The sequence below is a fragment of the Serinus canaria genome, chromosome 6, assembly GCF_022539315.1.
Source record: "Serinus canaria isolate serCan28SL12 chromosome 6, serCan2020, whole genome shotgun sequence".
Taxonomy (NCBI): Eukaryota; Metazoa; Chordata; class Aves; order Passeriformes; family Fringillidae; genus Serinus; species Serinus canaria.
The window spans coordinates 33226977-33242246 of NC_066320.1; the positions used below are offsets into that span (position 1 = coordinate 33226977).

The window sequence follows — 15270 nt, forward strand, 5'->3', positions numbered from 1 at the left end:
TGTCTTGTGCGGCGGGATAAGACACCAACCCTGGCGGCAGCACCGCCGCCTCTGCTCGAGTTGCTTTTGCAGAGCTGTTGCAGAGCTCTCAGAGCGTTGGGTCTTGGCCCATTGCCCCTGCTAGGCTGCTCCCTTAATGGATTAGCTGGACTTCAAGGAAAATCCTGCCTTAACAATAGCGAGGAAGCGTGTGGTGCTGGGTCTACCTAAGGAGAGGTGCCAATGGTATTTGCTGCTACCAGAGAAGCTGCTCAGGCTCTTTGATCCGATTTCTCTCTTCTTGATTTTGATATCTCTACAAAAGCCATTGCAGATGGGAAAGGGAGAAAAAAAACCAAAAAAAACAAACCCCAAACACGCCAGCAAGCCACACTCAGTTTTTTTTAATTCTTTTTTTTTATTTTCAGCTTTCCCCTCTTTTCCTTCCCCCCTCTCCTCCCCCATGCCCTGAGCTGCTGAAGCGGCCTCATGGAAGAGAAACTAAATCGCTCTCCCCTTGCTTTGGGCTGTTTTTCATCACTTCTTCTGTGCTTCCTGACCCCAAAAAGCAGGCTTAAGTTGCTACATTCCTGCTCTTTCACCATAGCCAGAGACACAGTTCTCCTCCTTTCAGCAGATGTGCCAAAGGTACTCTGCTCTCCCTCGGGCATAACTTCAAATTTTGGCAAATGCAAAGCTTGGACGCAGTCCAGGAAAATGTTTTTGTCTTGCAAAAGTGTTTTTGTTTTGCTTTGTCTGAAAAGTAATTTATTTGAGCTTGAAATGTTGTTTGAAACATATCGCTGAAACTCCTAGAATTCCGGAGTTTTCTTAATTTTTCAAGGGAGCTCTCACTGAGCTCCAGATGTTTTGCCACTGACCATCAGCTCTGGAAATGGGCAGCCAAGCAGGGAAATTATTATTCCTCTCAGCCTTATCTATACCAGAAGGCACAAGCAGTGACACTGAAAAAATGTCAATTAACCTGCACTGTTGGTAACCTCAGAGGCTTCTTTTTACCTGGAAACTTCTTTTTTATTTTTTTTTGTGGAAAAATTTCCATATGTGTGCGTGAAAAAGTCTGGGTGCGCCCATGAGCAAAGCCATGGATGTGATGCTGGAAATCCTGCTGCCTTTGGTCAGCTTTAGAGGGAACTAAAGCCCAGCTGTGCTCACAGTTAGGAGAATTCACAGGGCTAACACACATAAAAGCAGACACGAGATCCTTCATGTCTCATACCAAGCAGCAGGCGTGCTTTGGGTCCTGCAAAAAAATACGGGATTGATGTGAAGCTCTGTGATGGTGGAAATACGTGGGATTTCTGCCACCTGCCCTTTGCATCCATCCTGTATCCTTCTCAAGTCTGCTCATAACTGATTCTTCCCAAGCTTCCAGCTGCTTGGCATTTCTTGTGTAAAATAATTAATGATTATAGGGAATGGAGAGATCAGCTTAGGGATTGTCAAGCCTGGTCTTGGGCATTTGTATACAGGCACTTGTGTCAGTCAGGGCTCAGCGGCAGTGTCAAAGGGGAAAAAAAAGAATTATATGAAGAAATATTGGGGGAAATGATTTGAAAAGAATATACAGGATATTTACACCTGCAGGTATAGAAGGAGGCTATAAGGAAGGTCAAAAGTGGCTCCTGTATTGGGACAGGGCAAAAGAAAATGTTGGGATTCAGAGCTGGGCCAAAAGTTACCGGTTTTGAGTTTGTTACTCAAATCTCCAGGAACTGAGAGCACAGCTGGAGGAAACTTGCTCCCTGCTCCAGCTCTTCCAGCCCTCCCTGGTCATGGCCTCTGGGGGCTGAGATGGACCTTTGGACCAGTCCAGGATGGCCAATCCCACGGGATCCTTGTGCAATTGTGTTTAATCCTGGAACCACAGAATAGTTTAGGTTGGAGAAGCCCTCTAAGATCACTGAGTCCAGCTGTTGTCCCAGCACTGCCAACTCCATCACTAAACTGTGTCCCAAAAAACGCCCAAATGGCAATAAATAAAACCACAAAAATGGGGGAAATGATCTATTTTGGGACAGCATTTCATGCACTGATATTCTGAGGCCTTAGAAAGCCACTGTGGAAATGCTCATTCCCTGAGCTCACTAAGATCCCAAAAATTGCTTCCTCTACCATCAGGGTAAGCTGGGGAGAAGCTGCTGGTTCATCCCTGATTTTAGAGCTTGTGGTGCAGATCATGAAAGCTGCTGAGGTGCTGACCAGAACCTTCTGCTCCAGCTGGCTGGTTCCAGACACACGGTCCCCTGATGTGGCTTCCAGAGGGATGTGCCCTGGGATGGTGGCTCTGCCCTGACATCCTGACCTTGCTGGATTTGGCTCATTTTGGGTCTCTATCCAAAAATTATGGCTCAGGAAAACTGGGCAGGGACTGGTTCACTGTGTTGTGGAGTTCTTTGTGCTTTCAATGAGTGGACGTTTCCCAGGGAAATATTTCCACCAAAAATCACCCTGAATCCTCTAATTTTACACCAAAGACAAGGTTTGGGAAAAGGTCTCATTTCAATGATGTGACTTGAATAATACTAGAATGAGTAGAAATACTGGTGATAGTGGTTCCTCCATTACACTTTGTGCCTCAATCCCAAGTCCCTGACTCCTGTCTGGCTATGGAAAATTATTCTGGAGTGCAGGAGCCTGGACAGAGCCCCCACCTGCAGGGATAACAGGACAGGGGGCATCAAGACACCTGTGTGGAATTGGAAAGATGAGACCCAGCCCACAGGACTGTGTTGGAAGGTAGCACACAGATATTTCACAATTGCACTTCTCTGAGACTGGAAATGCTGGGTAATTGTCTTTCCCTGCCAGTGTGCTCAGGGCGCTTTACAACAATAAATTTCACCAGGAGTGCTGAAGAACAGAAAGCACAATAACAGGAAACCTGCTGCTCCAGGAATGCAAGGAAAGGAAGCTTTCATGGAAAAACTGGGCTCTGGGTGTGCAGGGTGGAGGAGCCCAGGGTGCTGCCTCCAGGCTGGAGCTCCTGGCAGTGGGTATGGATGGGGAGAGGAGGCAATGCCAGCCCCCAGCCCTCTGGAGCACTGCCCACTCTGCCTCTGCAAAGCAGGAAAGCTCCAGGCTGAACATTGATTTAGGGCAAGGACAAAGTTCTCTTTGCAGCCAAAACAAAATTGTGTGCCAATCAAATAGGTGTGAGACAGGCTGTTGTTGACCTCTAGGGAGTATCAGGGGACAAAAATCCTTGGAAAGAAATTCAAAAACAGCCTCCAGGGAAGCCAAACACAGCTGGAAGTGCTGAAGCACCACGGTGCCTGAACCTCTGAGCATCCACGCAGCCCTCCCTGGAAAGACACCTCTAATATTCCATCCTGTGGCTAGAAAACATCTTCATCTCACTTCCTAAAGGGCAGCATGGGTTGAGGTTTGAGAGTTTTGCTCCTGGATAGTTGCAGACCCTCCTTTTTTGTCTGGGGAAACGCAGCTCCAGCCCTGCCTGGGAGAGGAGAGTGGTCCGTCCTCTCCTCTCTTCTCTTTCCCCTCTCTTCTCTTTCTCCACTCTCTTCTTCCCCCTCTCCTCTCATCTCTTCCTTCTCCACTCTCCTGTCTCTTCTCCCTCCTCTCTCCTCTCTGCAGTGGGTGGTGAGTGCAGATCCATCCAGCAGGTGCCTGCTGTTTGTGAGGCACGTCCTACAGCAGGACCTTGATCTCACTGGGGCCTTAATAATAGCAAGATTCCAGAAATAATCAGAATATATTCAAAACTGGACAGGAGAGGCTATTTGGCTCCTTCACAATGGCCATTAGATAGTGATACTTGCTGTGCTTGCTCTCTGTGCTTCAGAGCCATCCATAATTAGAACATATTTTTGTAACCCTATCTTGGAGCAGATTTGATTTTTAGGAAGGAAAAATGTCAGTAAATCATTATTATTCATGTGACAAATCCTGAAGGGTAAATTTTTTTTTAAACACCACCTCTATCAGTCTCTCCCATGTCACCTAACTTTTATGCAATAGCACTGTTCCCTTAGAGATACCGTATAAAATATCTCTCACTTCCCAATATTATTCATAGAATTCCCATTATAGAACATTGAAAACCCAGATTAGAAGAGTACAAGAATATTTTATGACCAGTTTGAAAATGCTGTTACTGCTGCAATAAATTAAGAAGTTAAATTACTCCCACATTGAGTATTGATATACTGTGCATGGCAGAAAAATTCCTTTGAAATATACTGTACAATACATATAGAGAAATTCCAGCCCCTTTGATGGCTGCCAGCAAAGGGGGTTGTGAGGACTTGGGGTGGGGGATTGGGTTGCCAAGTTTGGTTCTTAAAGCAGCAAGTTGAGCAAAGGCAAAATCAGAACAGCAAAATTTTGTACGGATAATTGGGAATATTGGGATGCTGCATTTAATAGCCAAGTTCTTCTCACATTCTTTATGAACTCTACAGAGAGGATATTTCCTGGGTCAGCAGATCTAATTTCTCATAATACGATTTTCTCTTGCTTATATCCATGTGGACATTTATTTGTGGCCTTTTCCTGACCACTGTGAATGTGTGATGTGTTTAAATCTCTTTTATATTAGATGTTTTTTTTATTTTTGGCTGAATGGTCATTCAAACTCAAATCTTTGACTGCCAAGGGAAAAGCAGAAAAAAATTAGGAATGTTAGATCCAATCTGGCTGATGGGATATAATTGCTTTTAGATATAAAGATACTCAAATAATTAATTAAATCAACTTTTAAGCTTTATTTCTGGTTGTTTGCATTATTGGAGTGGTGTAAAGCCACCAGAATGTGCCAGATAATTTTGATGCAGGAATTTATGTGCACAAATTGTCTTTTTTTTTTTTTTTTCTGCTTACACAGCTTCATTTGTGAGGCATTGCACAGGGAACTGCACTCATACAAAGTGATTGTTACAACTTCAGGTGAGAGCTGATCTTTCTCATAAATTTCCATGTGTTGTCTGCTGGGCATTTTATTAAGGAAAATAATTGGAGAGATTTGCCTGCTGGACCAGGTTGGCAACCAATTAGGTGGCAAACCACCTATTTTGCAAATAAAAAAAAAGGTAACAAAAGAGCCCTTTTGCACATTTTGCAGAGGAATCCAAAGAGCTGCTGCAGCACCGGCAGTGTAAGCAGCTTACTGGGGTTTGCCAAGAGCACAGCAAATCCAGGCCTTGAGTTTACAAAAATAATTACAGTGTGTTCTGCTGATTGCAATGTTCTGGCCCAACAGGGCCTGTTTAACTAAGCTGGCCCTGGAATCCAGTACCTACAAGTAATGTGATCTATTTATTAACGAGAGCTTTTTACAGGAGGGTCCATTCTGAGCTCCCTCATTACTCCACAAGCAGGGAACTGGCTTTCAGCAAGAGTCCTTTCTATAAAACGCATCAGAAGAGTTATTTAAGAACAACGCAAACCTCGATTAAACTCTGGTGTGTGTTTTTAGAGGTTACTCTTGGAGGATTTTCCCTCCCAAGGAAAGCCAGGCAATGAAGGGTAGAAGCCGAGCAGAACGTTTTTCCCTAGATGCACCAAAACATTCACTCAAAGATCAGCAGCAGCTTTCTGCAAATCCCCAAGCTTAGGCGTGCTTGTCAGACCCTTGACTCTTCCGTGGAGTTGGTGCTTCTCAGATTAAGCCCAGCCCAGCCAGGGAACCGCTCAAACCCAGGCGGATCCGGCGCCGAGCCGCAGCCCCGGCGCTGCCCACGGCGCCTTATCCCGGTGTATAATCATGTAGCAGATCATGTATTCATTTGTATCATTAAATAAAGACTAGCAGAGCCAGGGCCCAGCGAGCAGGAGGGATGCCCGGAGGATCATGGGTTCCCGGCATGCCCCGCTCCCCTTGGAAAGGCGCTGACTCACTCCCCGAGCAATCAGCGCCGTGTGCCATTACAAATGGGCTGGTTAATAGGCCTGCATCCATTATCATTAGTGCATCTCAGCACGCAGGTACATGATGGGGCCTGCCAGCGCATTTGCTCCAGCTCACTGAGCCAGGGGCCATGCTCCATTGCAAATGAGGATGAGGAACACCTGCTCCAGGGTTTTTCGGCAGACCGGAGTCATCCTTCACATCTCATGCAACACTTGTTCTGTCAGAATGCAATGCTGGCACCGGCCGGAGCGGGGCTGTGCCAGGCGTCCGACTAAAGATTAGACACTTCCCTGTGGTCTCCTGCTCAACTTCAGCTTTGAATTTTTTTTTTTATATTTTTTTTTTTTCTTCTTCAAAGAAAGCTTTTAAAAATTTATCAAGTTCGTATTAGGCATTCAGTCATTATGTTAAGGGTTTAAAAATAAAGATGGAGAAAAAAAAGAAACTTTGCTTCAGCAATTAACTTCTTTTTTTGGCAATTAGAATGGCAGCATAAAATATTTATTGGGTCTGATAATTTTATTCGCAGTGCTGAGTGCTGGCTGTTTGGATACACTTTCTGAGAAAGATTTTATTTTTGGAAAATTGATTTTTTTTCCCCCTCCTATTTTTCTTTCTGGCCTTCTGTAACTGTTCCCAGTGTTTGTGGGATTTTCTTTTTCATTGTCTGCACCAGGTGACCCAAGATGTGATATTGGACACTAACCAAAAGGGGGAAAATATGACAAAATATTGCCTTCTCCAGGCACATGTCATTCCATGCAGAGGCCTCAGCTCTGGCTGCCCTCCAGAGCCAGGACAAAGGCTTTCCTCATCCTGCTCCAAAAGGCACAATGCTCCCTGCCAGCCCCAGGCTCCTTTGCTTGAGGCACTGGAAATCGAAATGAAGGGAGAAAAACCAGTTGGAATTTTTGAAGAAACAGCTCTTGAGGTTTGTGATTTGCACTGAAGGGCACAGTGAAGGTGGCAGCGTGTCCCTCCCATTTCCCTGCCCTGTGTAACAAGGATTTTATGGGCCCTGCTGGCTGCCAAAGCTTCTCAGTCCTGAAAAAAAAGGAATCCTGCAAGTGTGACCAGCTGGGAGATTCTGTCAGGCTCATGCACATCCCTTCATCCCAATGGATCACTTCCCACTGGGGAGGGCCCTCCAAATCACTCCCTGGGGAAGGCACTTGGTGTCCTCCAGTGGCACTTCCCTGGTGAGTGAGGAATCACCTTCTGAGGCAAGGCTGGGACTGAGCTGGAGCAGCAGGACAGTCCCTGCTACATTCTGGAAAAATGCAGCACCATCCACTCCTTGACCAGAGTCCTCTTTGTCTCCCAGGAAAGCAGAAGGAATGGGAGTTGCTGCTTCTCCAAAATTCAGGTAAGAAAATCCGACTCAGCATTTGGAACAAGGCTTTAAGTAAGAAGTTCCTGTTTGCTTTCCATGCTTTTCAAGAGATATTCCTTCCCCACCTTCCCCAGTCCTCCCATCCACACTGAAGAGGCTTTTGGTTCTGCTTCCAGAGCCTCCAAGAAAGTGACAACTGTTTCAGCAGGAAGCCTCATCTGGTGGAATCCAGGTTTCCACAGTGATGAAATGGTGCTGGAAGTTACAGATCTGCTGGTTTGGTGCTCTGCCAGGAAAGGGGAGTCCTCACTTTGTACCTAGGATCCCAAGCTTTAGCTCTGCTTTATGCCCAAGCACTACAAAGAAATGCTTCCCAGGATCCATCCTTTTAACCCTTTTATGAGCTTTGATGCCCAAATGGAACCTTGGGCTCTCATTCCTCAAGGTGTTTCTTGGCCCCTCCTGGGTTTGGGTTCCTTTTTTATGATTTGATGAAATGAGAATGCTGCAGGAAGCGCTGATGTGAACGCTTGTGGATTAAAGATTTGTGTTAAACTTCAGAGGTTTTCTGTATTTTCCGTCTTATTATACAGAAATAATCTTCTTTCTTCTTTTATTCTGGTTACTTCAGAAGGTGCTCAGGGCTGTGCTCACCCAATGCCCTTGGATTGCTCCTGGAGATGTCCCTGCCTTCCCCAGGGGACTGTGGTCACTGATAACTCAGTATCACCCACAGAAAAAAGTTTCATTTCCCTTTGTGTAAATTTTAAGGGAGACAGGGACAAAAAAAAAAAAAATCTTCATCTTTTGAAATCAGTTGTGACATTTTTGAATCTGTGACATACTTCAGCAAAACCAGAAAGGAAGGAGGTGTCCTATGAGGTTGGAGGGACCATCCACCCACCCAGGGCTGTTGGGAAGTGATGGGATCTGCAGTGGGAGCTGAGGGAAAACTGAAAAGAGACCAAACACAGAGACATCTCAGAGATTGCAATGGGAAATTTGGGAAGCAAAATACTTCCAGTTGCATTTAACAGACAGTTAAATTAATATTTCCTCTTTTCCTTGTTTTAGGCAAATTTCCAGGTCTGTGCCATTTGAAGGATTTGGGTTTGATGGGGGTTTTGCTCATGTACTATAATTTTAATTTTGATTTCTATCCATTCACTGAGAGCTGCTCAAATTTGATGTTGCTGCAACACTGGAAAAAAAGAGGTGCTGGGAAGGCAAATTTTCCACTCATGCAAGTCTGAAAATCCTGGGAAAAGCTGTTCAGAGGGATGGCAGTAATGCAGAATGAGGATGTGTATGGTGGATGCAGGCTAGACATGGGGATATTTAAATTAAAAGCATGAGTAGGAAAATTAGGGTTTGGGTTGGAGTTTTCAAGGAGTAACCCTAGAGGAATGTCTGGAGGACTCTAGAGGAAGCAATCCTTTGGGATCAATCTGTAAGTCTGGGTTTGGGAAAAGGCAGAAACAGGAAATGAGAGACAACTCTGATAATTGTCTGGGGATGTTAAAGATTCTTGGTTTTCTTCTGTCACAACAGAAATAAACAATATCCTCTTTTTTTTTTTTTTCCCATTCCATAGGGAATGTTGGATCCTGCTGGGACTTTCATCCCACCCTGCAAGGAAGAGTTCCAGAGGGATATTTGGAATATTGTTACTGGCTGGGAGTGCAGTGATGCACCCTTGGTGCTCAGAGAGTTTCTTCCACAGCTCCCCAAACTCCAGGTAGGCACCACTCTGGGCCTCAGCATCCTTAAAAACATCACCTTTCAAAGTTAATTATGTGACATGAGCAATAAATATTTAAAATATATCAGATATCAACATATTTTAAGCATTGCCTTGAAGCTCAGGGTGTGTTTACACACTTTTCTCACTGAACAGACCTCAGTGGGGCTTTCAAAATCCCAATCCCATCAGGGTGTCAAGCAAGCAGCACCTCCACCCCACTTCCATGTACTTTAAATACATGGGTGCTGCTGGATTTAGCTGTTAGCTGGAGAAAGAGCTGAATCTAACCAGGAAATTCCAAGTTTATGAAATTCCTAACCTCGTTTTTTGTGTTGTGCTGCAGCCTTGCCCTGTGATAATCCATCCCTTCATCCCAGTGATGGAATGGCTGCAGCCAGACGTGCCAGGGAGCCCTGAGCCCGTGATGTGACAGCCCAACCAGACTTTGAAACCACATCTCTGGAGGTGAGAGGCTCCTGCATTTGCATTAACCCACTTGTGCTGCTACATTTTTAAAGTGCTTCTTTTAATACTGAAGAGAATCATCCTATATTTTGGAACAAAACCCCAAAAGCATCAAGGATTGAAATAGATGGTGCTGGCAGAAATTCAAATGCAAAGATGAGTTGGATTGGGTATATTCTGGTTTGTTTTGGGGCGGGGCTGTTCAGCATCCTGCTGTTTTGAGGTGCTGGGAGTTGGATGCCAGGGCACCACTACCCCACCCCCAGTGCCAGAACACAAAGTGTTTTCACCCCAAAAAGCCAAACTGGGGTTTTGGCTGAAGGAACACCTTGTATTTGTATTTGGCTGGTTAACCACTGGCTCCTCAGCTATTTTCCTGCACTTTCTCTCCTCCCTCCCCCACAATTAGATTGTTTATGTACAGACTGCAATATTTAATACCAGATTTCAGTGTTCTGCTCAGATTTTTCTATCACCTGTGGCTGGATGCTGTGATGCTGGAATATGGGGAGGGGATTAGGGGTTTTTTTTCCCATTTGTGGAGCAGGCTGGGATGCACCACCACCTTCTGTCCATGGCTTCACCAGCTCACCTGGTGTGCCTCACTTTTCCCAAAGAATTTTCCCTGTGCCAGTGCAGTGCCCTGGTTTTGTGAAGCACATGGGTGGAGACAGGTCTGGGACAAGGAAACTCTTATTTATACACATGGCCTCATCAGGATTTGTGTCAAAGTCTCTGGAGATGCCCTCCAGCTTCCTTAAATTTCATTTTTTAATAATGAAGATAATTTTGAGTTTTACAAGCCCAAAAATGTCTAAAACTAATAAACATTTTATACATGTGTCAAAAGATGCTGCAGAAGCAGCCAAACCATGGATTTTTTAACAACTGAGTGGGGATAACAACAAAAATCCACAACACACTCCTTGTTTGCCAAGTTCCTGCAGCCTGAGCAAATTTTTTGAGATGAGTTACAAACCCCAGATTAACAGAGCTTTAATGGAAGTGCTGACACTTCCTAAATTTGGAGCCACCCTACAACAACCCCACATCCCACTGCTTGCCCCATCCCTCCTTCCCAGTGGGGCAATAATGCAGCACTTGAGGGAATTCACACACAGGGGGCTCCCGAGTGTTCTCGCCCTCCTTTCTCCTGCGAGCTTGCAGGGAAGGGATTTGGCAGGAGGATTTGGCAGCCTGGCAGCTCCTGGGGAAACAAAAAAGAGCAGCTATCAGTGCAAAACGGAGCAGTCTCTGTGGCTGGTGGCCCCCCAGCCCCGCTGGCCCCCGCTTCAAACACACAGAGCTGGGTTTGTGGTGGGGCTTAGGAGGAAAGGCTCTTAGGGCCACCATCCAAGGGCTGTAGCTATCTCCCGTTGGAAATGCCACTTATCGATTCTTTGATGGTTTTTGGGGAGGTGTTTGCATCAAGCAGACGGAGTGGTTTGGTTTCCTGGGGTTGTTCCACGCTGAGAAGATGGATTTGGGGACGTGTGTCTGTGTTCAGACGTGCAGCTCCTCTGCGGGGTGGATGTGGGGATGTACAGCAGCACGTAAGGAAAGCCTGGCTGGTACACAGCAGCTGGCTCACTTTTATCACCAGCTTTGCCATAAAACATCCCATTTTAATAATCAAATTAGAGCCGAGGCAAACCTGCACAGGTGAGAGGAAATCTGCGAGCGTGATCAAAACCACATTTCTGATTCAGGACGGAATCGCAGGCTACAGGGAGGTACATCTGTAAATTATACAGGAAGCTTTCTTCAACAACTGATTCACCCTGACAGTTTTACTGGAGTATATGAAAATTAGTATTAAAGATGTGATATGTAGGCTTCTTTCCAGGAATTCCAATCTGGTTTCAATAAAATGAAAACACTGATTGGAAGTGAAGTTGCCTTCCGGTTTTGCCTTTGGCTATTATGTGTTCATTCGTGAAATGACTGAATTCCACAACTACTTTTAATATTCACCTTTTGAGTTCATCTCCTGTACTGGACACATTGGAATGATTAAAATAGCACTGACTCCTGAAGCCGAATTCTCTTTAATTTGAAACAGCCTGGGTGCTGAGGAGGAAAAAATATTAAAAAAAAATGAATGCTCTGTTAAGTCCATCCTTTCTTAGCATCCAGTTGCTTCAGTGAGTGTTTAGGGTGGAATACTAATAAAGAAGTGGATGAAACACCCCTGAAGAACTGTGAAAGAGCACAGCTCCATGCTCCCTGTCCCTCCAGGTTGCTGCTCCTGGTGGTGCCTGCTGGCTGGAAGGTTTATGTGCTCTGATGCTCCGGGTTTCTCGTGCTTTGGCAGCTGCCTGGCCCTGCACATCAGTGCCACTGGGTGCTGAGCTCCTGCCAGGGACAGGGCCTGAGAAAAGGGGTGCAGAGCAGAGATTTGGGGCCAGCAGATGTAAATATTGAAGATATCTGAGGTTTCACAATACAAACTGTTGCGTTCCAGCTTATTGTTCCAAACGGATTTTGCACGCTGAACCTGCGGGAGCTCCGTGCCAGATGAGCAGACCAGCTTCTTGCAGAGCATCAGTGGTTTTATGTCTTGAGGAGCTCATAAAGAAATCCAAATTCCCTTGGATTTGCTAACACCTTCCAGACTAAGCTTGGTGTTTCGAGGCTGTATTGGTCCTGGAGATGGAAAAACTGGATCTGCTGCTTTTAGGGAGCCGTGGGGCAGAGCTCAGTGTGGCACCCAGGGTGCTCACCTGGGCTGCCATGACTTAATTGTAGTTGGTTAAACAATCATTATTTTATGTGGAAAAACTGATGCTTGTACTGGTGGCAGGGACTCCCTCATAAATCTCCCCCAGAGCCTGTTTTGGTTTTGCTGGGGAAAAACCCCCACTCCTTGCTCCCCATGGAACTGTCTGTGCAGTTTCCTCCCTGCTCTGGGGTTGTGGGAATCTTTGATACCCTTTCTTCAGGGAGTTTAGGGGCATGTTTTCTCCTCAGCACCCCTGGAGGTCCCAGCCCTGGGATCCACCACAGCTGACCTGAGGTGCTGTGGACTAAAAGGACATCTACAATAAACTGTAATATTAAAAACTTTAGCACCTCTGTGGAACAAAGGAAAGCCCAGGGAAGTAATTTTAGCCTATGTATTCCGTCACCTCTCTGGCAACCTCTGCAATGAGTATTCTGGCAAGTTATCTCACTGAGGAGAGCCTGACTTTCTGCAGTTGTCCAAGGCAATCTTTGATTAAATTTTGGATGCTGTTCCTTAGACATCCGCTCCTGATGCACTTACCATATTTTGCAAAGAGAAGGTCTCTGTGAATTGAAAATTTCTGGTTATGTGCATTCAAGGTCATGCATAAAACAGCATCTAGGATCATGGAAAGTTGAGGAATTTAATCAAAATGCTGCTCTATAGTTTGGTGTGTTTTGTAGGATTAGCAGGGGCACCAATAATGCTGTCAATGCAGAGCTCATTTGGACACTTGTGAATTATTGAGCTGCAGAGCAAACCTCAGCACAGCCTAAATCAACAGTTTTCCACAGTGCTGTTGGCAACAGAAGTTCCTGATGCTTCCTCTTCCACACTGGAGAGGGACTAAATTACAGTAGGAGTTGTTTGGGAGAAAAAAGCAGTTGCAGGCTTTGGGATATCTGGCTCGGTGTTTTTGAGGCTCACCAGAAAGAGGCAGAACAGCAGTCCTATGCAAATTTAGGAATTTTTCACTCCCAGCCAAAGTAAAAGTTTAAACTCAGTATTTTAAAATGCAGTGAAGTCCACCCAGTGAATCTGCAGGATCCCCCCTCCTGCTCCACACCCTGTGTCCCAAAGCCAAAGCCCTGGGAATTCTGCAAGGAGCAGGGGGTGGAGGTTAGTGAAGGGAGGGATGACTGCAGGGCCTGAGACATCTTCCCTGGGGGAATTCTCTAATCCAAGGTCGCCAGGACTGCACCCAGAGCACGTGGCAGAGGTAGGGGACGTTTGAGAGATGCTCTGCAAAGTCCTTCTTCCCTTTTGGTGGCATTTTATGAGACAGGAGGTTGGATGGGAGATAAAGGGGTTGTCTTAGGTACCAGTAAAAGAAAATTCTATCCTGATGTATTTTGTGGAAATACTTCATAGAATTGAATGAAATCCATAACACTTTTTCACCTTTGTTTTCTCCTTTGGTGTCACAGACAATGAGCAGACTGCAAGGTGCCCTTAATGAACTGGCATCATGGAACTGGGATTGCTGGATCACCCAGAAAAAATTCAGAGTATTGAGGTACCCAGAGCTTTTTCTCTCATTTGGAAAGTCTGATTCTCTAATTAAAGTTAATCTAGGGAATGAATAATATTTGATGTGTATGTTAGAATTTATATCAATATTTAATGGGTATATTAAATACATAGATGGCCCTAGACATGAATATGTTCATGACCCTAAGTCCATTCTCCCTTTCCCCCAAAAGAAATCAAATTCTTTTTGGTATGATTTCACTATATTTTATTTTCTTAAATGCTGTGTTTTTCCCAACTTCAATATTCTCCAAACATTCTCTGCTCTCCTTCTCTTTTGAATTTCAGGACTTGATTCAATGATCTCAGAGCTCAGTGTGGTGGCTACAAAGCCTTGCCTTATCTTCCTCTTTCCATTAACAAATTTTGGAAGATGTTTATTTTAAATTTGGATATTTTAAAACTGTTTGTTATATTTTTTTTTTTAATGGGTAAATAGTCCAAATGATTTCTAATGAAACACACCTTGTCTCCCTAAACAATGACATAAAACTCAGCCGAGCCAAGCGTGGGCTCTTCCTGAAGGAGCAGCTGTAAAGGATGGATTTGCAGAAGGGTTTTCATTGCTTTCCTGGGCTCTTCCATGGCACTGCCTCAAATTGGAAGTGGCTGTCAGGTGAAATAAGAAATGCAGCCTAAGGAGCGTGGGGCTGGGGATGTGGAGCTGCAGCCCAGCCCCGCTCCCCGCGCGCCTCCCGCACCCTCTCCCTTCCCCTGAACCCCTTCAAGCTGCTCCCAGTCTTCAGCATCCCCCCAAATCTTGGATCCCTCCCCCCCAAACACTGCTAACTACTAACTCATAAAACATATCAGCTGGGTTTATTACTTTTAACCATCTTTCCAATTGTGCTATAAAATAAAGGCAGATGCCATTTTAAGATCTTATTATTATCAAGGGCCAACTCCTCCAGCAGCACCTGCTTAGCAGCAATCTGCTTGTTTATAGTCCCTTTTTTATAGGTGACAGTTTAAGGTGGCTGTTCTCCTGTTACAAAGAGTTCTTTTTAATGTGGCAGAAGTGGCACGCACAGTAGGTGAGCTCCTTTCTTTCATCCAGTGATATTGAGACAGGGTCGCAGGTTCACCTGTGATTTTTGCTTGACAGCTTCGCCACACACATCAGGCTCTGCCAAATGCTCCGCCATTAATTTATGATTTAAAGTAATTAACTTTTGCTGATTAAAGTAATTATTTCAAGTGCATTGCACTCAGGCCCAAATGATGCTCACAGCCCCCTCTCCAGTTTGAGCTAGCAGCATGCCAAGTGCTTAAAAGCTGCACCAGGGAGCTCGCGGTGGCTTCTGCCAGTCTAACAGATCTGCCATGTTTATGGCTGACTTGTACTAACTGCTCATTTTAATGCCGAATCCTGGCAGAACACTGACACAGTGTGAAACCTTCATCCGGTAAACAAGACAAGCTTCAAATTGGTGACATCGATGACAGTGAAAACTGTTTAAATGAATCTTGCCTCCAGCCTTCCAGAGGTATTATGTTTTTGAGCGCTTCTCCTTCTCCAGATTGGCTGTTAAACAATTTACAGCTTTATCCAGCCTCTGCCTTTAGCGTTATGCAGGTGCAAAATTTAGGTTTTTTTGCTG

General features: G+C 45.1%; 1 long non-coding RNA gene across 1 annotated transcript in view; it reads left to right on the top strand.

Annotated features, from left to right (window-relative positions):
* LOC127059781 (uncharacterized) overlaps nucleotides 1–6579 on the top strand; it is a 58959-nt gene extending 52380 nt beyond the window's left edge. The window contains exons 2-3 of the long non-coding RNA XR_007777926.1: nucleotides 4847–4908; nucleotides 6513–6579. This is a non-coding gene — a long non-coding RNA (uncharacterized LOC127059781). The remainder of the gene's footprint in view (nucleotides 1–4846; nucleotides 4909–6512) is intronic.
* Nucleotides 6580–15270: the final 8691 nt, after the last annotated feature.